A 23,920-nucleotide genomic window follows, 5' to 3' on the forward strand; every position below is an offset into this window, starting at 1 on the left:
ACGTAGCTCCGCATTTTTAGAGTCATGCTGCTGACTTGTAGATTCTTCCTTTTCTTCTAGCTTTTGAATTCTCAATCCCATACTGTCCACTTTTGTACAAAGTGTAGTTAGGGTTTTGAGTATGTTTTCCATAACATTATCTTGTCCTGGCTGTGTAACTCTGTCTTGATAAATAGTCTGCAATCATATTTTTGTCAGTTTTTATTACCTCAATTGTAAATGTAAAATTTAGTATGTTTAATACTAGTCTCCTTATTTCTTTTGTTGTAACTGAATCATCTAATTTTTTCGTTATCCACCATTTTACTTGTGTGTTATCTGTTCTTACAATAAATTTATTGTAAACAATATATGGTTCAAATGCTAATAAACATTTATATAATGCGAATAATTCTTTTCTATTTATTTCCCATTTTATTTGTGCTTCTGTATAAGATCCTGAATAATATCTACAATGGTGTTCTATTTTTTCTTTTTCATATTTGTATTTTAAAACTCCTCCATAACTATGATCACTTGAATCTGTTTCGACAATATAAGTAAATGTTTTATTTTCATCAGGAAAATATAGTTTTGGTAGTTTTTTTACATAAATTCTTAATATTTCTTATATGTTTTTATCTTTATCATCAAAATGATATTCTACATCTTTTTTATGTTTTTTATGTAATGGTTTTAGATGTTCTGCTAATTTTGGTATATATTCTCTTACCTGATTTACTAATCCTAGAAAGGATTGTAATTTCTTTTTTGTATCTATATTTTCATCAATAGTAATTATTTTTTGTACTATATGTGTTTGCATTTTTATTCCATTTTTATCTATTTGTATTCCTAGAAATTCTATTTGTGATTTCATAATTTCTGCTTTTCTTTTACTCAAACTTATACCTGCATTTTTTACTATATGTATAAATTTTTCCAATAATCTTATATGTTCATCTTGTGTTCTAGAATATAATAATATGTCATGTATATATACAATACAGTTTTCTAGCTGGTTAAAACAGTTATCCATAAAATGTTGGAATCTACCTGGTGCATTTTTATATCCAAAAGGTAAAACATTCCATTCATAGAAACCTTGCGGTACTGTGAATGCTGTTAATTGTTTAGATTCTTCTTCTAGTTTTAGGTGGTAAAATCCTGATTTGCAGTCAAATTTACTGAAATAATTATATCCTTGTATTTGTCTTATTTTTAGTATTTTGTTTGGTATTGGATAATTGTATGTTTTGGTTTTAGCATTTAGATTACGATAATCTATGACCATTCTACTTTTACCTCTTTTTTGTTCACTATGTTTTATTACTATAAATGCTGGACTTGTATGTTTACTATTGCTTTTTTGTATGTAATTATTTTCTAACAATTCATTTATATGTATTTTAAATTCTTCTAGATCATCAAAGTTATATTTTAATGGTTTTTGTGTTATTATACTATTTTCATCTATTAATTCAATTTTTACTTTTGTCTTATGTTTTTCCCATCCTTGTAATGGATCTTCACTATATAATTGTTCTATTTGTTCATTAATTAATTTGACTTTGTCTATAACAAATATAATAATTTCTAATTGCGTTATTTGTTTATTATTTATATTTTCCATTTCTTGGTTTATCTTTTCACTTCCTTTTATCCATTCCATAGTTTTTCGTTGTTTATTATTTACTCTTTTTGCTCCTATCTTATTTCCGCATGGTGTAGTAAGCCACCAATGTGTTTTTGTTATTATGTGTGGATAATATTTATCTAAAAATGGCATTCCTAATAACATATCTTTTGTAGTAAATTCAAAATTATACATTTCTTCTATTGTTAGTATTTTATCCCATATTTGTATTTTTATATTTTTTGCTTTGTATTTAATCATACTTCCTTCACTGTTAAATCCCGTTACTACCATAGGTGTTTTTAATTTTTCCCATTTATCTTCTGGTAGGCAATTATAATTACATATATTCGCTTCTGCTCCTGTATCTATCATAGGTGTATAATATCTGTTGTAATATCCTTCTACTATAATTTTTGCAAGTATAAATATTTTCATTAATCATTTTGTCCTTTTTATAATTATTTTCTTATTTTGACAACTTATTGTTAATTGTTCATTTTCTATGTTGTATGGTTTAACTTTTTCTAACCATTTTATTCCTAATGTAATATTATGATCTCCTTGGTATATTTTGAATTGTATTATTAAGAGTATTCCTCCTATAATTATTTCTTTTTCCGTTGTTTCTTCATTCGTGTTTACTATCTCACTAGGTAGTCCAGGGCATGTATGTCCTGTTCTTATAATTTCTTCTTCTAATACTAACTCTCTTGTTATATAATTTTCTTCTTGTCCTGTATTTATTAATATTTTATATTTTCTTTGGTCTATTATTCCTGTTATGAAATAATGATATGGTGTTATTTCTTCTTTATCTAATAGGCTTTGTGGAATTTCATATTTTCTTTTAGATGTACTCATCCTTGATGAGGTGGCTCTTGTCAATGTATTTGGTACGCTTGAAGTGCTTAATCTTTCTTTTACTATCTCTAAATCTTCTTCTATATCAATTTCTTTATAGCTATAGTCATTATTGTCTATTACAGTAATTATTTTTTCAAAAGGATTTTCTATTTTTATTTTGTTAATTTTATTTTTTGTTGTTATTTTATGCTTTGTTGTTAGTATATATAAATTTTTACATCTTGCTGTAAATAATTTGCTTCCTGGTGCTAGTTCTATTCCAGACATTTTCCAATATAGAACTAATGATCTATCTATGTTTTTATCTGTTAATGATACTGTATAATTAGCACTTATTGTAAATTTAAATTTTTGATATATCAAGTTTCCTTTTACTGCACTAATTACGCTTTTTTCTATAGGGTGTACAATTCTATCATCTGCTAAATATATTTCTATAGGTGTATCTATTCCTTCTCTAAAGCAGGCTTTTATTAATATTTCTGTTCCTCCTAAATGTACATATTTTATTGGTGATTTAGCTTTTATATCTTGTATTTCTTTGTTTATCATTCTTTTATTTATTATAGGTATATATGCTTTTCCTCTTGTGTATTTGCAATCTATGATATGTTCTTTTTGGCTAACTACATAGTATTCTTCTTTTTGTCTTTTAAACAAATTTCTTAAAATAGGTATTTCTAATACTTTTTCAACACTTAAATCTAATTCTTTTCCTTTTATTTGTTCAAATATCGTATTATCAAATATAATTTTCTGTTCTGATGATTCTTCATTTTGATATTCTTCCTTAGATATTATTTTTATTTCATTTTCAGACATTATATTTCTTCATCTGTTTCATTATTATCTATGTTAATATTTTTTTCTTCATTCTCAGTTTCTATATCTGATACTTCATATATACTATCATTTTCACTTAATTCATAATCTATGTACTCTATTTGCATATATTTTTCATTATCTATAATTAATTCTGCTATCTGTTTTCTTTTTGGATTTTTGGGTAATTTACAATCTTTAGCTATGTGTCCTATCTTTCCACAATTATAACAAGTACATTGGGATATCTTTCTTTTCGGTCTGTATGGTCTTTTTATTTTATAGTTTTTTACATAATACCTTCGTCTTGGTTGTTTATATTTATATATAGATTTCTTTTTTCTATAATTTTTATATCTTTTAGATTTTTGTTTTTTTAGTGTGCATCCAAATTGTGGTGCTATTTTATTTTTGCAACATGATAAATTTTTATTTAGTACTTTTTCCATTTTTAATTTTTCTTTTTGGTTTTCACATAGTTGTATGAACCATTGATTTAAAAATTTTATTCTAGATCCTAAAGTATCTATCATTCCTTCATTATTCCAATCCTTTATTACGTTTGTACTAAATGGTTCTGGTAATTTTGTATAATATTGTTTTCTTATTTCTTTTGCTTCGTCTAAATTGTATTTAGCTTTGTAATAATATTCTTTAAATGCGCAAGTATATTCTTCTAAGTAACACATTTTACATATAGCTAATTTTGTCATAAGTTGTCTATTTATTATTTTTTCTCTATTTTGTTCTCTTATATCTGTAGTCATGCCTCCAAATTCATTTCTTATTGCTGATTCATATTTATCTAGTATATCTATATTTGTTGCTGATGCAGATCCATCCATTTTCTTATCATTCCTAAGTACTTCTAAACTTTCCGAGGGTAGATTTTCTATCCATAATTTTGTTGTTCCTACAAATGTTCTTTCTATGTATCTTGGTGTTTTTGCTGTTTCTATTTCATTGTCTATTAACTGTTTAGACATATTTCCTATCCATATTAATATTGCTTTATTTATATCTGCGACACAATCTAAATCTAAAAAATTGTATTGTTCATTTGCTGGTTTAGGTGTCCAATTTTTATTTAATCTACTGTTCCATATTGCATTATTTCTATCTGATTGTTGATAGCTCTCTGTATAATAAGTTGGTGGTGTTCTCCTAGGACTAACTCTAGGACTATTTCTGGGACTATTATCTGGGGTTTTAACTCTTGACGTACTAGGTCTATTCATATCTCCTGTGTTTATCTCTAATTTTTTCGATTTATTTATCTGTTCTAGAATTTCTGTATATGTTTCACTTATATCACTTATTTCTGATTGTTGGTCATTTTCATTTCCATCTATTTCATTCACTTCAATATCTTTATTTAGATCTTCATTTAGTTTTTGTTCCATTTGTTTTATTTCATTTGTTAATTCTAGCTCTTTATCTTTTTCTTTTTGTTTATTTTCATATAATAATTTTAACCTAGCTAATTCTTTTTCTAATTCACTTATTCTTGTATTTTTTATTTCTTCTAAATTTTGTACTTCTTGTTTTGCTTGTGTTTTTATTTTTCCGATTTCTCTTGATTTATCTGCTCTACCTTTTTCTTTATGAACACAACGTAAAGATCGAAAATGTATAATACATCATCAATATGAAGAACAACCCTACAAACAAAAAAAGTAAGATATGGAAACCTAGAGATATATATTACAAAAGAGGCACGATAAGAAAAAATTATTCGATACTTTATTTTCGTTGTGGAACGAACACATTTTAGTCAAAAACATTGAGAATATCATTACAACATCTCATACAACTAGCCTCATCTTGATCCAAAACCTATACAATTAATCTTTTTATATATTCTCTATATCAAATTACTATATTTTGCAGAAAAGCTTGCATTCATCATTTCGTTTGTGGACACGGAGATGGGGAATAATCCCAAGCATTGTGAGGGAGATTTTCTTTAACACCATTTATGAAACTTTATTAGTATTAGACCATTTTAGTTCACATTGAAGAATATATATTTGGTTAAGTTTGAAATAAATTTTATTGAAAGTCATAAATTTAGTCAAATATTAAAGTTTGAGAATAGGAAGTAGAAAGTCTCCCGATGAACAAACATAACACTACCCACTCACTCGTCTTAATAGCTTACAAAGAATGATTGTTGGTTAATTCTTTCAGTGAAATTATCAAGTACTACACTATGACAAATAAAGGATTTTTCAACGAGTACTTTGCGCTAGCAAAATAACTGCCTCTATGTCATATTCAGCGAGAAAAAATAATAAATATGACTATTTATAACTAGAACTCTATATAAATGTTGCTAATAGAAAAATCTATTGTCAATAATTTTCTCCTTAATTTTAGAGCTAGTGGACTTCAAATAGATATGCGCAACTTGAAGATCACTGGATTAATCAGGCCTTTGGGGTTTAAAGCAACCAAGTAGATGTAATATCCCCAATGTCAAACAAGTTATCTCCTGCTATGCGAGTAAAAGTAACACGATGGCTTAAAATTGCTTCTACTAAGAGAGTACATAACTTGAGTTTGTAAGAAAACAATATAATAGAAAAAATGGATATAATAAAGATTCCAAATACAATCAAAACTTCATTGCACGCACACCACCAAAAGAGTAGCGAAATTCATATACATTAGATATTTACAAATTTTATTATATTGCTGTAAGATTGAGCAGCATCCATTAGAAGAATAATATGTAACGTCATCTCACCAAACACTTCTTATGCTATTTATTATATCCGAATTACTCTTGGAGTAAGAGAATGGAAAAGGGTTACAGTCCCCTTAAACTATGTAAGATTAAACAAACAATCCTTTGTTGCTGTTCAATTTGACATTTTCTAAATGCATTATTACACTTTTTAATATAAATAAGAAAGTACTTCAAACATCAAATTACATTGAACAAACACAAATAGTCCTACCACATGTAGTTCCCAAATAAACTAGGGGGAGATATAAAGTACAAGAACAAAAAATTCACGACAAAGAATATACCAATCTAAAGAACACGATCATAATTAAATATTAAAAATATAAGACATCTAGGGTGACTATTTCTCTCTATTTGTATTCCGACACTAAAATCATTTGTTTCCGTCAAACTAGCTATATGTTGTGTATCGTCAACGATTTCCACATAAGGTGGCAAGATGATATCTTGAGCTTTTACATATCATGTACCCTTTACACAAATGGAGGCGTCATAAGTTCCGAATAAGTTACTTATCAATAGTCTTTCTTGTAAATTCATTTTAATTTCACCTATCAATTCTTCAATGCCATTTATGGTAGAATATTAATGCGCAATTTTCACAGATTTTGTATAGGAGGACTTGCAAAGAACAATTTTCTAAGAACCCGACATACACAACCTCAATTTCTCTTATTTTCTTCTTTTGTAGACTGGTGGAATAGCATACAAGGTTGATCGAATAACACTAACTATTATTATTTATTGATCAGATCATTAGATTTGTTAATCTTGATCTCATTTAGCAATAAATATTTATTCTTTGTACTGCATTTCAATAGAGGGTACGCCACTATTAGATACTACACACTTATATCTATTCAAATGCATGTGTTGACCTATGGTAATGTAGTTACAAACATACACATTTACGTGTATTCACATATAAAGAGCACAGTTCTAACAATTAATTTAATAAGTTCGGTAATTATTATACATCTAATTTAATAAGTTCAGCAATAATGATACATCTTGATGAAGAATTGCCATATAAAGAATTATTCAAAAGCTGCAGAATTTTTTTTTTTTTTATAAATACATACACAATAATGCTTATTAATAGTAATAAGATAGGAAAAAAATCATGTGCACATAGCCTAGCAAACTAGATAATATTGATAAGTAACTATATCATGAACTGAATGAAGTAGCGACTATAATAGAGGTTTTGATGAAGATCTGCAAGAAATATCAATAAAAACAAAGTATGTCGGATATCATTCATTAAAAACATGCACGAAACATCGATACTTAATTATAATTAGCTTCCAAAAAGTAAAAAAAATGCATCAGATTATTAACCATAAATACTAAAGGACAACTTTCTTTCTCAAACAGAAAATAGTTCAGAATTTTCATGTTTCGCTAAAATTTCTTGAGCTTTACCAAAACAATTGTGAAATAATAATAATAAAGAACCCTAAGAACTGTAAACGAACAGACCGGTGCACTAAGACAATCGTTATGTGTAGGATCGGACAAAAGAGTTCGATTATAAAGACTTGTAATGGCGCGTTAAAACTCTCGATATGTGTGAAGTTATGAAAAAAGTTAGACACCACGAGGATCTCCATTTTATCTCTTAGATAGAACAAAATTACAAATTAAAAATATTGTTATACAATATGTTAGGTTATCTGTGTCCTATAAATCTATCCCCTATATAATCGATGGGCATAGATTTTATAGGACACTTTTTGTAAAGTTCTATGGAAATTTTCCAATAGATTATATAAAACACAGAAAAACTAACATAATTTATACTATTTTTTTCAATTTCTTATTTTATTCTATATAGGAGATAAAAGTAAGATCCTCGTTGTCGCTGGATCTCTTCCAAATTTCACACCTATTGGGTATTTTAATGCGCAGTTGCAAGTCTATTTAACTCGATTTCCTTTCTCGGATAACGAGAGTCTTAGTGAATCGGTATGTTCATTTGTAGCGCTTATGGTTCTTTCATTCATTATTATTTGTACTATTATTATTATATCAATGTTAATATTAAAAGTAGGGGAGTATCACTTTGCATCTATTTCGAATCTACCTCAAAGACAATATCTAAATCTATCATTTTCTTACTATATGAAATTATTTTTCATTTGAGTGGAGGATGTACGGAAACAGCAACAACAAAAACAACATGTTCCATGCAATCCCGCAAGTGCGGTATAGGGATGGTACAATGTGCATAGACCTTACTCCTACCTTCAGAGGTAGTGAGGTTGTTTCCAATAGACCCTTTGATCAAGGAAAAACCTATCAAAGTAGACAAAAAAAAGGAGAAAATTTGTGTAATACCACAAAAGAGGTTTGGGGGAGACTAGAGCTACTTAGACCTCACCCCTACAGTTGGAGGTCTTGGGACTATTCCCTATAGACCCTTAGCTCAAGGAAAAACATACCAAATCAAATCGAAGAAGGAAAATTTTACAGAAACCAAAAAAGTAAAACAAAAACATACCTTAATCAAATAAATGAGGTATGGGGAGGATATATGTTATGTAGACCTCACTCCCAACCTTGGGAGGGACTGAGTTATCTACAATAGACAATCAGCTCAAGGAAAACCATATAAATTAAGATTACGACTCACCAATAAAGGAACTGACTATAGTACCTTTACTTATTATTTATTAACTATAATCTAAGACTCTACTCACCAGGAAGTGAAACTCACTTGTTGATACAATTCTCTCTAACTCTCTCTCAACTCTACTCTCAAAAAAGTAAAACCAACTTCTTGTTACAATTCTCTCAAACTCTCTCTTTCTATCTTAGAGCTCTGATTCTAAAACACTGATTATAAACAAACACATGCAACACTATATAACAGAAAGAAATCCTAACTCTAGTAGACCTTTCTTTCACTTTTTGTATCTCCTTAATAACTCAACCTTCACTGTAATAACTCTTGGAATTGATAATACTACGACAACTTTTTGTTTCTTTGGTTGTATCCATATATAGTAGTATACACATTTACAAGGAAAGGAATTTTATTTCCTAGAGTAATTTCTTTTCTTTATAGAACATGTTTTGTTTCATCCCTTTTCCTCAATGACTTGTTTACGTTGATTATTTTCCTTCTTTAAGTTGGATTGCTGTTTTTGAGTTTACTATTTTATATCCAAATGAGTGAATTCTTCTCGCTCTTTATTTTCATGTCTGATGTTTCATGTGAAACTAGTTAATGTTGTCATCAACAAAAGTAATTTGGAATTTCTCCAAGCCATAAATTTCCTCCTTTTTATGATAATAAATATACTCCTTATCTTGATCCCTTTTTAGCAAAACTTCCACCTTTTGATATATCAAAAAGAAGGGTTAACTATAAAAACAACATAGGACTTACGAACTCAATGTCGTGATGACAACACTCACATAGAAGATCCAAATAACGATCAATGATCTAAGAATATTAGTCATCCCTACACAATATAAAAGAACATCACTTAGTCAAAACTAGATAAGCAGAATATACCATGTTTTAAGTTGACGGAGCTCTAACAAAATATCCAACATACACAAGCACAATAAAAGAGAAGGGGTAGAATGGCTATGCAATGGGGTTAGGAGTTGAAGCACACGATCTGCATGAGCATTTTTGTCTTTTATTATTTCAGCATCTTCTTCTTAAATCTAGCCACTTCCCCCTATGACTGAACCAAGATAGTGCAAAGAGTCTCAATCTCAGTAAGGAAGGCAGATATTGTTCCCCAGAAACATGAAGCTCATAGAGAAGAATAGCAATGGGGGCTTCTAGCCCTTTGATTAGTTTTAGGAACTTGGTTGGCATTATCATGTAATCTACAATTAACAAGAGTAGACCTGGTGATCATATCCTTCATATACAAAACTCTCCCTTTCCCAAAAGGAACAACAAAATCTTTAAATACAATAGTCTAGAGGTTCTCAAAAGCCAATTGATTAGGATATGGTTTAGGATAAACCATGTGTGTCGTGTGTTTAATCATAAAATAGGGCCATTCAATGGGTTATTTGTCTTCCAAGACATTTTCTATCCCCATGTCCCTGAAAGAAGCCGAATGGCGTCTTCCCCATTAGTTAGAACCCCCTTGTGAACTAATTCATTCTCCATTAGGTAGAACCCCCTTGTGCACTAATTCATACATCATTTTGTGAAAGGGTGTAATTTCCCCTTTGAGCATGCTTCTTGGTCATGAAGTTACCCTCCATTGCGTGTATTTAGATATGATTAAAGATATTTCATATTTTCCCAAAATATAATAATCTATCCCAATAGTTGGACTATAAAGTATTTCACCAAGAGACAAATTATCAAATACTAATCCAACCTCATTAACAGAGGAAGTAACTACATTATCCTTCTACATATTTTTTGGAGAAAATTTAACTGCCACATTCTCATTTACCTCTAACCTAGAGTCTATAAATCAATCCACCCAAAAATTGAAAATGAAGAAAATCATGAACCGTTCTAACTACATCTAATGGTCAAACATTGGGATGAAAGGTTCATACCCTTTTAATTGCTTTAGACCCAAAGTATCATTCCTTCCCTATTGAAAAGCACTTGGCCAAAGCCTTACTTATTTTTTATGGGGGGGTGGGGGAGGAATTAGAGAGAACATATTCAAATGGTTCATTAGGTTAAGAATCAAGAACAACAAGAAATTTAGGAAAGAGAATTGAGGACTTACAAATGTGATAATGTTTTTTCTTGATTCGGTAGCTGCATTAAGTTTGGCCTTATTGTTGCTTCGTGTGAATGATACTCAAAGGGTGTTCTTTTTTATTGCAATATTCTTGCAAGGTCTCCTAGGTAATGTAGGGAAGTTGAATAAGTGAAATATCATTCGCATCTTTGTCTTTGGAGGTAGTGGGTAGTGTAGTGTTTATGGGTATGGGAATTTCAGATGACAATGGTGGGGATGGTCTTTAAGGAGTGGGGTTTTGACTGGTAGAATTAGGGTTATGATTTTCAAAAGGTGCTGAAGCAATGACAGATTGAAAGAGTCACGAACAAGTATTATGGTAGAGGTGTTGATGGACGTATTTGAGACAACGACGGTGGGGGGGGGGGGTTGTGGATTAGAGATAGAAGCAAGGTGAATCGGACATGGGTATTGTGTTTGTTGAGGAAAAGGAGTCCTCATTGTTAAAGTAAGGGACTAGACTTGTGGTATAGAAATGACAAAGAGGGTTTCTGGATTTTTAGAGGTTTTATTTATTTGGTTTCGTCTGTGAGAGTGATGGATGATGAGGTTTATTGGAAATCGATGAGTAATGATAGGATTCTAACAATTGATGGGAAGTTTAAGGGGCGGTTTAGTTTTCTTATGTGGATCAGTGGTAGGGAGTTTTAATGCCTAAATTTTATTTTTTTGAAGGGTTTATATTGATGGATGGACCAGGTTCATAAGATTCTTTACAGTGATGCATTGTTACATAAACATAGGATCAGTGCATAGTTGTATGAGAACATGTTCCTTTATATGAGAGCACTCATAGTTGTAGAAAACTAAGGGTAAAATTATTACACCAGATCGATGCGATGTCCTACTAAAGGTGTATACCTATAAAACTTTACAAAGATGATATAGTTAAAAATCATATGATGAGATCATTCTTCAAACCTTTGATAGTGATTATGCTCTTTTAAGAGGAGAATCATTCTTGATATTCCGACCCCAAGGCCCGTTAATTTCATTGAATTTTTTCTCTTCCAAGTACATTTGTAAAAATATCAACAACTTGATCCTTAGTTTTGCAAATGGTCTTAATTATGTTTCCGTTCTCTATATTGTACTTGAGAAAGTTACGATAACTATGTATCCTACTTTGATTCCAAAATCATCAGGCTGCTGCTTTGTCCATATATGTTGGGCACAACAAAAAGTTGCGACTTTTTCATCTTCAACAATTGACAGGGCAACATAGTTCTATTTCCGTATCGCCCAAGACACCAGGCTTTATCCAAAAAAGTGGCCATTATAGATATGTTTTCTATCCACATTATATCAAGCGTATTTTTCATCAAACAAATCCTACCGAATAAATTGAGGCTCCTATTGGATACCATAGCACCATGTTCAAATTTCCTTAAAGATATCTTGAATTAATTTTCGAGATTCTAAATTAAATTCCTTTGGAAAAGATTGGAAATGAGTACATATACCAACACTGAACACAATCTTAGGACTACATATAATTTTTGCCATTTAGTTGAGAACCATGTTCATCTTTATCAAGATTTATTGTCGTTCTAATTTGTGTCACATCGGGAGGCACCCCTTAGACGTAACCGGCATCGTCGTCCTCTTTGATGACTAAGACTAGACTCTTAGATTACATCATTACATTCACATATTTAAAAAATGCGGAATTTTTTTAATTTTTTATTACTTCTACATTGAGGTTTACATAGACTTATACGTACATATAATATTCATATTGAGTATACATAGACCCTTCGTATAGGAAGATTACATAGTCTTGTACTTTTATTGCACATAGATATATAAATTATAACATAGTCTTAAAATCGGATGTCTCAATCTCATAAACATCTCAAATAATTGTATATCAATTGGGCATTTCTTATACATCAACGTAATATAGGCACATATAGGCTATACAATGTTTAGTACTCAAATGAAAAGGAAAGAACATAGAAGTCTTAAAACTATAACAACATCTTAAGCTTGATAGTGGCATTTCCCTCAGAAATTGAGGACCTAGCCAACTTGGATGAGTAAGAATTCAAATTATTCCTTCAAAATTGTCCCAAACATCTACAACGATTGGAACCTAAAATGTTGGGGGAAAATGGAAAAAATGGTATTATTACACCACTTGTACTAAGTATGACACCATATGCATACATATCATAAAATTTATGCTAAAAAGAAACAATTCATTGAAGTATTCAATTTACTTTGAAAAACCTTATGCACAATCAAGAAGACGATACGAATAAAGAAGACATATTCATTAAATAAAAAACATGTACATCACAAGACAAACAATAATAAGTCTACTCAATTCAACATACATATAATATAATTCAACACAGAGTCAAGGAAACTCTATCATCTTGTTATAATAGCCACAAGCATGAATAAGAGTTCATTACAACATAACCAAACAAGACAATTGCCCATGAACCCTCTGTAAGTAAATAGGTGCAATGACTAAGCAAAGCCCCATAACCTTACTAAATTAACTAAACTCAACAAGACCCATAGTCAATGTACAACTTCACATAGTATATCATTAAGAGTATATATCATCATACTTTAACAATGGAGACCAACACATGTTCATAAGTGAAGCAAATCATCATATAATGTCATCAATGTGCAAGATCATCATATGGATATCATGTATCATTATAAGCATATAAATAAATAAGAACGTCATCCTAAGACTTCCTTCAAGGATAACTAGTGCAATGTTTACATAGTCTCGTACCCCTACCTAGACTGAGCTAAACCCTTAGGTCATCCTAGTTGGAGTTCATTCCTTTAGTTCATATTACCTTTTGGGAACATCTTTCCATAACCGACATAGACCACATGAGCTTATATGGAATCCTGTTTCATGGATCCCTACACAAAAGGAAACCGGACTACTTGCCAAGGTAGTACCAAAACATGAACATAGAAACTACGTGGATCCACTAGCTAATACTCCTATGGAGTCAACATAATTCAAGAACTAGGAGATATAATTGGGACCCTCTTTATGATACATGCACTAAAGTCTCCAATCTCATGCGTACATTAATGATCCTACCTTCGCTATGTGGGATGGGACACTTCTCACACTAGTTCACTCGGTGTGAGGCTAGAGTCCATTTTGAAATGTTTTTAATGTATTTATTAATAATAATATCTTAATGTAGGTCATAGGGTCTATCCATTGTATAATAATCGTCATCATCATAGCTCAATAAGAATTGCACGAGTATAGTCCTTTCATTAAAGTTCATATAAGAGTGGTTAAAACATTTATATAATCACATCATAGTAAGGCACAATGGTAAGTTATCACCATCCTTATAACATTTACATCTTAGCCAACACCTCACAAACCATATGTCACATCCCAAGACCACACCCTAGAATATAGGGTCATTTTTGGATTGGAACCGGCGTACTTGACTTCTCGGAGGTCTTGTACAACCCCTTACATATCATTCATCGCATAAACATAATGAAATGTATTGCGGAATTAAAACATTTCACAAAACATTTGATATTCTTTAAAAATTCTATCATATAAAATCATAAAAATAATGAGTCTCAATCTCAACAAACTTAAAACACGATAATACTTTTGGGACACAAGTCATATACAATACAAATATAGTAATACTTAGTCCATTAAAATACTTTGAAAAGTAACATAAAAGACATCTACATATGCCATCCATTCAATTCAGGACATACTTCTTCTTTAATTGAATGATGGTACGATCTAAATCGTGCTTTCCAAATGCTCCTCACCTACCAACAACTATAGACGAAGATACAAGCATGAATTTGTACAACTACATGTTCTAAGTATTGCATAATGCATCAAAATCATGAAAACAATCTTTTAATGAAAATATGCATGTTTTCATTTAAGAATCATATCATATTCATAAGAATAAAATTTTATAAATTAAAAACACAAAAGACAACAACTAAGCCATTATTTACATTTTGAGCCAACTTAACAGTGAGCTACATTCACTGTACAGAGAATTGCTTCACTATTACAATGAAGTACTTTGTTTTCCCTTTTATCACTTTATAGCATGTAGTCTTCTCACTAAAAGCTATCCTAGGAGTCACTTAATCAACACAAAGAGAGACCGCTCATATAACCTCCCTAAAAATGCCTAAGTAACTCTCAAGACTGCTTATAACAAGACACATACACACTTACAAGACATAAAAACATATGAACATGAGATTTCCTCTACCAAAGGTAATTCTAAGTCTCACTTGAGTGAGTTTGAAGCGAACACCCATACAATCCCTTACACACACATTTAAGATATCCTATAGACTACCTATAATAGAATCATTCTCAGTTAACACATTAGCATATAGATAATATGACACTCTCTTACCAAAGCCTATCAAAAGACTTACTTAAGTAAATCAAGAAGATAACTTCCATGATTGACCTCTTCAAGACTACCTTAAAATACTTAAGACTACCAAAGTTTAGACAACCCTTAACTACTCTAGATAAGTACTTATTCATTTCATACAATTTCTTAAATTAAGTCATTACATTCATTAGTTAACTTAGGATACATTTAATACATAAAGGACATTGAAGTAATTGTCTTGGAAAAGACCTAGGAACTCCAACTAACGCCTTCAAAGCCTATTGTGAAATGTCTAGATAGCGTTCCATACCACCACCTAAACTTCATAGACCTTCTCTAATACTAGTAGGTATCCCATGATGAAAATAGCCAATAACTGACTTAGATCATGATAGAAAATCATGGAATACGAACTACTAACCTACTCCATTGAGGGTGTTCTACATGCCAATGGTAGAACTTACACACATCCCATGTAGGCACATGGTTAAGGAATATGAAGGGAATGCTTTGTAATCTAGTCTCATTCTTTAACTAGAACTAGTTCCTTTATCATATTCACTCTGTGCTAGCCATCGTTCTCATAGAGTAATTTATACTTAATATTCATATAAAGGGTTCCATATTTAGTTTATAATTCACTCACATTTACCCTACCAAAGAAAGGTCCACTCGGGCTACCTCAAAATGGCGACAAGAAGCTCATCATGACTTTCCTAAGGATTTATATGATTCTCTTACAGCCAATTAAACTTAAGTCTATCATTCCTTTACTTGAAGGATATAATTAAGGATTTCAACTTCAACATTCATAACATTACAACTAGGTTCAAAGTATCACATAAAAGACCCTCTTAACTTCATTTAATGTCTCATAGCATTCATAAATACAATACTAAGAGACTTTAGCATCCTAAGTATACATATTCACTTTCATATATGCATCAAGTAATGGACACAAGTCAACCAAAACAAGACATATTATACTTCACCTTAAAAAATATTACATGTCATTCTAGACAAACATAGGAATTATCCATTATCATGTTTAAGTCACCTTATACACTACCTTCTCATCATCAATATGACCAGCATGGACTCACCTAATGAATTAGGAATAACCATGAATCAACCCTATGACTACACATATAAATACATACCCATAATCCACATGATTTACTAAAACAAATAGAAAGAACACATACTTTCACAGATAGATAGATATAACCATACCTCACATAAATTAACTACATGAATCATCATAATAATTTAAGTAGTTCCCAACAAGACCATGGCCATCATATTATTTAAAATATCACTTACAAGGCCACATCGAATGCAAGTAAAACACATATCACCACAACCATAAGGGGACCATACCAATCACTACATAATTGAACTCTAATTCACATAAAATAAAGGGAATACGGAAGCTTACCACCACTCTATCATTGAACACCTCAATTCAATGCTAAATCATCCAATTCAATAAGACAAGACCCTTACCCATGGCCCTAACAAACAATTCAAAACAAATTCTAGTAATTTATGTAGCTGTCAATGTCTGCGATCGAGTATTTAGCTCTACGAACGAATGGATTGGGTCTTTCGCTTTTTATAGATCTAGAGAGATGGTACAAGTCCTCTGCCCCAGATTCCATCGCCGCGGAGCTTGAAGAGCGAAGCAAGCCGCGCTAGCCTAGCAACGTTTTTTAGCAGCAAGCTATGGTCTAACGACCCCCTAACCTAGGTTGGGAGACGACGACGTCGATTTGACGGCAGAGAAAGACTCGCCATTCGGGCAAGCCACCCGGTGGTGTGCATTAGGATTTCACACTTTTACAAGTCTATTTCAATACCATGGAAAGCATATAAATACAACTATAACAATAAAAAAAGAAACTAGGTAAATTCACTACATATTAATCAATATAATACAATTGAGATGCCAATCTTTTACAATATAAACATCAATCAATAGCCTATAGGAAACGACATTAGAATTAATATAACATTAGATTAATATCGAGTAACTAATAACTTAGTAAAAAAGTAGGGTTCATCAGATTCATGGGTTCATAGGTAAATTCAGTTAAAACACCAAATTAAAAACAATGCAATCATTATTTAATGCTTAAAAACCGTTACTGCAAGAACCCATGTATAGATCATGAAATTGGACAATTTATCTTTGAAAACTATAGAAAACATGTTTGAAAGTTTTGCTCCTTGATGAAGAGAGTTTCACAGATCAAAAACCATACCGCATAGACAATTCTTTAATTTTATAAAGAATCTCCACTCAGTTCTCCAACCCAAGCCCTTCATTGAGTTTTGGCTCATATGAAGTTCTCGCGAATTTTCCAAGGATTTGGGTTTTAATTTTAGAAGAATGAAATCTTCTTAGTGTTTTAGGCTGATAAACACACTTAAAATACCCAAAATCCCCTTAAGGAACTTGCAATACCCTTATTTGGGCGTGGGTGTGAAATTGCAAGTTCACCCCTCAACATAGAGTGAACTATACACCGGGATAGTACCATCAACAGATGGACCATCGATGGCCCATACCTTGATAAACAGACAGTCCTACTTGTCCGTGGTCTAGGATTGAAGTTTGTCTTTGGTCCATCCTATTCAACGACAAAGTCCGAAATGATAAGACACTACCAACGGGGCGTCGAATGACCTATTGGGCGTTGAGTGCCTTCGTGGTTTTGGCTGTCGTAGATAGTCTTAGCACTAACTTTGGGTCCTTCCTCAAGGACCCTTCGATGTCCCTTCGGGATGTTTGCGCAGAAGTTTCCAACAGAAAATGATCGTATACTAGTTTAGCACCTTTCACATGAAACACTGCCTATATATACTATCATAACTCATATAATGGCTTCACAACTTCATGAATCACAAATAAATACATAAAACCACATATGAGGCACATAGGTGACTTAGTAGTCGAACGTCTTAGTCGTCCCTTGGCGTTGAACTTCCAATACAGCTAAAATCTTAGACACTGCCTCTTTACTAATTTATAGACTTAGACCATCATGAAAACCGTGTTAGACTCCATTTCACCTAAGCCATTTTCGGGATCTTACAACATAGTCTAGACATTTCAATTCAATATCATACTAACCCTATCAATCTTAATACAAGGAATACTTTAAATGCAACATTATCAATTAATCAAAATTAACCACAATTGAAGTAAAGATTTGATATCACAAGACTCACCAAGTATTTTTCATAATCCATTATCAAGGTCTTGCCATCAACACTTAAAAAAACCAATAAAGGTGTAATATCATCACACAACAATAACAAACATGATAAAAAAGCCAATTGAATCACTACATCACAATCCATCACTAGTTCATAACTTATGATAAAAGACTTACGTCAAATTCATAATATACTTTATAACTTAGATTAAATACTCCATAAATATCATGATAGGACTACAATTAATCTTAATATATTCATAATTGATAAAATAGCATCATGGCATAGGAATTCAACCAAAAACCACGTCAATTGAATCAACACTACACAATGCACATCAAAATCACAACCTAGGGTTAAGGGGGAAAAGGTCTCTTCTGCAAACCAGACCAATCAATCAAGAAATAAAATTATTGAGTTATAATATGTTAATCTATTCAAATAAATTCACAAGATCAATTTAAATATTGGAAAAGACCCACATCAAAACTCGTCATTTGAAATCAGTTTGAAGGAACCCTTTGGGAAATAAGTCCAAAAGGTTAGAGGAATACCATACCTTGTTTTTGATGAAGATTGATGGAGAAACATTGATGATTTCATCCCTTGACCCTATCTTGACCTTGTATTCTATGGTTTTCTTCAACATGGGAGAGAGAAGGAAGAGAGTTTGGTTTGGGAATTCTGAGGGCTTAGGTTAGTATAATTAGCTTAGGGTCTATTTATATAGGTCATTAAACAACTTAATTAAACCTACCTAATACCCTAAGTAATTAAAGAGCCACCAAACTAATTAATTTAACCAATTTTAAAACGTGCAGCAAAATAGTCCCTTGACAACATACCACAACAAACGGTTTGTATGTCAAATGACGGGCACTGTTCTTTTCCGTGCTGGACACTCGTCAAATTGGTTTGAGACTTGTCAAAAAAGTCCTTCAATGATTTTAATAAGTGTCCATCGACGTAGAAAATCCCCGCACTGTTAATTGGAACACGGTCCGTTGATGACAAGCCGTTGGTGCACACTACATTATGCAACTTTCGACCCAAATGCAAGAGTCATCTTCAAGAGATCTTGGTTTTTCCTTGTGTAGTCGTACCCTGAAATTTCTACTATGAACTAACTTTAACATATGTTATACACCCTTCCACCAATTTGATGAAAAGGCCAACTTCGATGCCAATGGAAGAAGTCTTACCCCTTTTTCAAGCACCAAATTATTTTATCATGAAAACCTTCCTCCCTCAAGGAAGGAAAAATCACATGAAAACATTATTACCTTCAATATCAATTGAAGATTACAACTCAATAATCAAGGATCTAACACTACTATCATTACTCTCTATCGATTAACTATAATCAATGACTCTACTCACTAAAAAGTCAAACCCAGTTCTATTATGCAATTCTCTCAAACTCTCTCTCTCTCTCTCAACTCTACTATCCAAGAAGTCAAATCCACTCCTAGTTGCAATTATCCCAAACTCACTCTCTCTATTAGAACTCAAATCGTAAAATACTTGATTCACAATGAACCAATGCAACACCATATGGGAAAATGAAATCCTAACTCTAGTTGACATTTCTTTCACTTTCTTAATCTCATAAATAACTCGGCCTGTAATGGAATAACTATATTGGATTTAATATTATTACGACTACGACTTTTTCTATCTTTGGATTTTTCCTTTTATAGAGGTTGATTGAGACTTTATTAACTTTAACAAGGAAATGAATTTGTTTATCTAGAATACATATCTATTTCCTTATAGAGCTTTTTTGGATCTTTCCCTTTTCATGTACGACTTTTCTACTTTAATCATTTTTTAACTTGGATTGCTATTTTTGACATGCTTTTCCAATTTTATATATGTTATCACTCCCGGAGAGTACAACCTTGATGAAACCGATATTGTCGTCCTCTTAGAGGACTCACTCAAACCCATATCATTCGTCATAACATGTGATCATTAAAAATTGCAAAAAATTAAAACTTTTACATACTACTTGAAGTATACTTAGACTTCATACATAAAAATCATAAAGACATAACCATTTTCTAAAATTTGTCACACACATATAAAACTATCTAAATAGTGCAAATCTTGACTTAGCCAATATATAGTCAATATTCCATATAGGTCTTAATACAAAAGAATCCAAATAAAAAAAATTGAAATAGGATATCCTAAAAACTACTAAGTCTTCATAAGCTGGGATATTAAAAATAGCATCCCCGAACATGAGTACCTATCAAGACTTGGAGAAAGAGTTCCAAGCTTCTTCAATCCAACCTCCTTACACTTCAACGGCTGGAAGGTACAGAAGTAATAATATAAAGTAATGGGGTTAGTTTGCCACATGTACTAAGTGTTGGTATATGCACATAACATATAAGGACATGCATGAAAAGTATCATTTATCATCTCTTTAGAAAAACATGCTAAGTAATATGAAAGTCTTCAATGCACATACCATATAACATATACAAGTTAAAGACTTCAACAACATAAAACATGTTCATAATCAAAGACATATTATCATAGAGTCATATTAACATTTAATATTTAATAGATTATATAAACATAACATACAAAACATTTCCCAATGATCTAATCCCAAACCTATAAGTGCAATGGTCATGTGAATCCCCATAACACCACACAACCAAGTAGATAAGATAGGAGACAATGAGTAAAGCTTTGCTTCATTTAACTTGTAAGATAAATAGTCATTACTTCATGTAAGAATATAACCCAATAATATATTTGTCATAATGACCAACATCATACAAGAGTAATATCATGTATCATAAACATATATCTTTCATGTTATCATATTCCAATCTCCTAGGACTTCCCTTAGAGTCTACTTGTGCAATGTCTAGGAAAGTCCCATACCCCTACCTCTACAAAGTATACTCCTCAAGCCACCCTAGTCAACATTCATTTACTTGTCTTTCATTTGAACATGAGGGAACATTCACCTTAACCAAAATTTTACCATGTGAGCTAAACATGGAATCCGGTGTCATAAAACCCCATATCAAAAAAAGGCAGTCTACGGGCCAAAGTATAACCTAACATGACATAGCTTCCTAGGTTAATTCCCTAGCTAGTATACTATGTTGGCAACATATTTCAAGAACTTGGAGATGTATTAGACACCCATAGTTCCACATTACATGGAAGCCTCAATCCCATGAGAGTCATTTTGAACCTACTTTCCAACTAGGAAAGGGACACCCCTCATATCTAGTTCATCGGTGCGTAGCTTAAATCCCTTTCCTTGAATAACCCTTAAGTTGTAATTTATCATAAACGTATCATAGGTAATAGGAGATTAAATCCTTTTATAAACATGATCATGAGATCTTTGGGATTAGATGAGAATTTCCTTTCATTCTAACCCTTCGTTTGTGAGATTAACATAAGATAGTCATCTTGTGTAAAGCATACAAGAGAATATCGTAACTTGCATTTATAATGTTCTTTTAATGATCTCACAAAAAACATGTTCATCTCCTAACATATACACATATACACATCGTACATGCTACCGTAACATAGAATCATTATTTATAGGCTAACGTAAACATTTTAGAGTAATCACAACTTTAGAAGACTTGCCTCTTGCTTCCAAGAACCTTATTCAAAAACATAATTCAACATAAGACACTCATAATCATAATATAGTTGAATACGAAATATCAAAGTCAAGAAAAACTCTGCAAATCATATACATGATCAATGCATAATGTAGGGTAAAGGAAAGGGTTATTTAAGAGTTCATTCTTGTCTTAGTTCCAATCCCTACATTTTGATATTATCAAGTAGTAGAAAAAATCATAAGAAACCATCATCTACATAAGAACATGCTTCACGCGAAATTCAAATATAACTAACCACATACTCATCTGTTCGTGTGAAATAGAACATAGAAAGCACTTTTTTCATCAAAAATCATAAATCTAGGGTTAGGAAGAAATTTTGTTTTGTAGAGTAAAAACCCTAGAATTGAAATTCTTTAAAACCCATCTTTGAAACAACCTCTTGGGGAAAGGAATCCAAAGAGTAAAAAATACATACCTTATATATGAAGAATCAAAGAAAATTGGATGAAGAACTTGAAGTCTTTGTCGTCTTCCTTATACTTTTCTAGTTCTTCAATGGTGTTTGGAAAAGAGAGCGTTCTTGAGAGAGATGAGAGAAAACTTGTTTTATTTGATTTAGAACGTGTAAAAGTTGTCTAAAACTGACCTAATATTCATATATAGTCATCCTATGAATTACCTGAAAGACCCTCCACTTAAATGAGTCCTTTGAAGAATTTAAATTACCTAAAATACAACTTCAATGATTTGGAAAAGTAGCTGCGCGTCGCGGGGCAAAATCCCGTCATTTTTATTAAATTTTGAGGTGAGGCAGTGAGGAGAGTGTCAGCATCGCCTGCCTCCAAATCTTGTGGCAGTGACCTGCATGTCTGGCTCGTGTCGCACGCCTTGCCTCCATTTCTGCCTCCTCGCAGGCTGCCAGGCAGACTAACAACACATGTTTGGGTCCTCCCCAAGGACCGTTCGGGTGGTCCTTTGGATGTCGCTACCGGAAGTTTGAAATCTTTGAACTACATGCTACCTATAAATGGCCTCTTTACAGGTTTTGGACTTTATTTGACAATTCGAAGCCTTCCCCAAAAATAGGGACGTCAACTAGTTTGAATTAGCTAGTTTCCGGACGTAAAAGTCTTTCTAAGACGTTTTGGCTCTGACCTATTCCAAATGAGTTTATTACATTAATTAAACTCTGTAATCATCATTCCAAACAATATTTAATAGATTAATATTTATTCTAAGTCATGTCATTTCCGTAGTTTTACATTATCCCCCCCCATTGGGAACATTCGTCCTCGATTAATACTAAAATCTTTTGGAGGGTAGGAATAGACTTAAAACTAGAGGTCCAACCAATAAACAACATAGAATCATAATGACTCAATGCTCATAGGAGTATATCACAATCCTCAAAACACATACCATAACATTATCCTAGCCACAATAACCCATATTAAATCATTTTGCCTTCGGATTATAGTCAACCCAACAACAAAGTCCATATTGATGGATTCCCAATTCCAAGTAGGAACAACCATGATTTGGGTTAAATCACCCAGTTTAATATGTTCAACTTTAACTTGTTGGCAGTTTGGACACTTAGCAACAAACTCTGCTATGTCCCTTTTTGAACAATCCCACCAATCGATCTCTAAAAGTTCATGATGCATTTTGGTGGTACCCATATGTATAGAATTGCGAGAACTATGAGATTCTTCTCGAATTAAATTTCTCAAATCCTCAACATTGGGTAGACATAATCTCTCTTGGTATCTACGAACACCATCCCCCCTTGGGATAATGACACATTGAGCTTACCAAATACAAATTCCTTCAATTCCATCAATAGTGGATCAAGATGCTGCTTCAATTTAACGTCCACCACTAATTATGTG

This window comes from Solanum lycopersicum, chromosome 7 (genome assembly GCF_036512215.1).
Source record: "Solanum lycopersicum chromosome 7, SLM_r2.1".
NCBI classification, from domain to species: Eukaryota; Viridiplantae; Streptophyta; class Magnoliopsida; order Solanales; family Solanaceae; genus Solanum; species Solanum lycopersicum.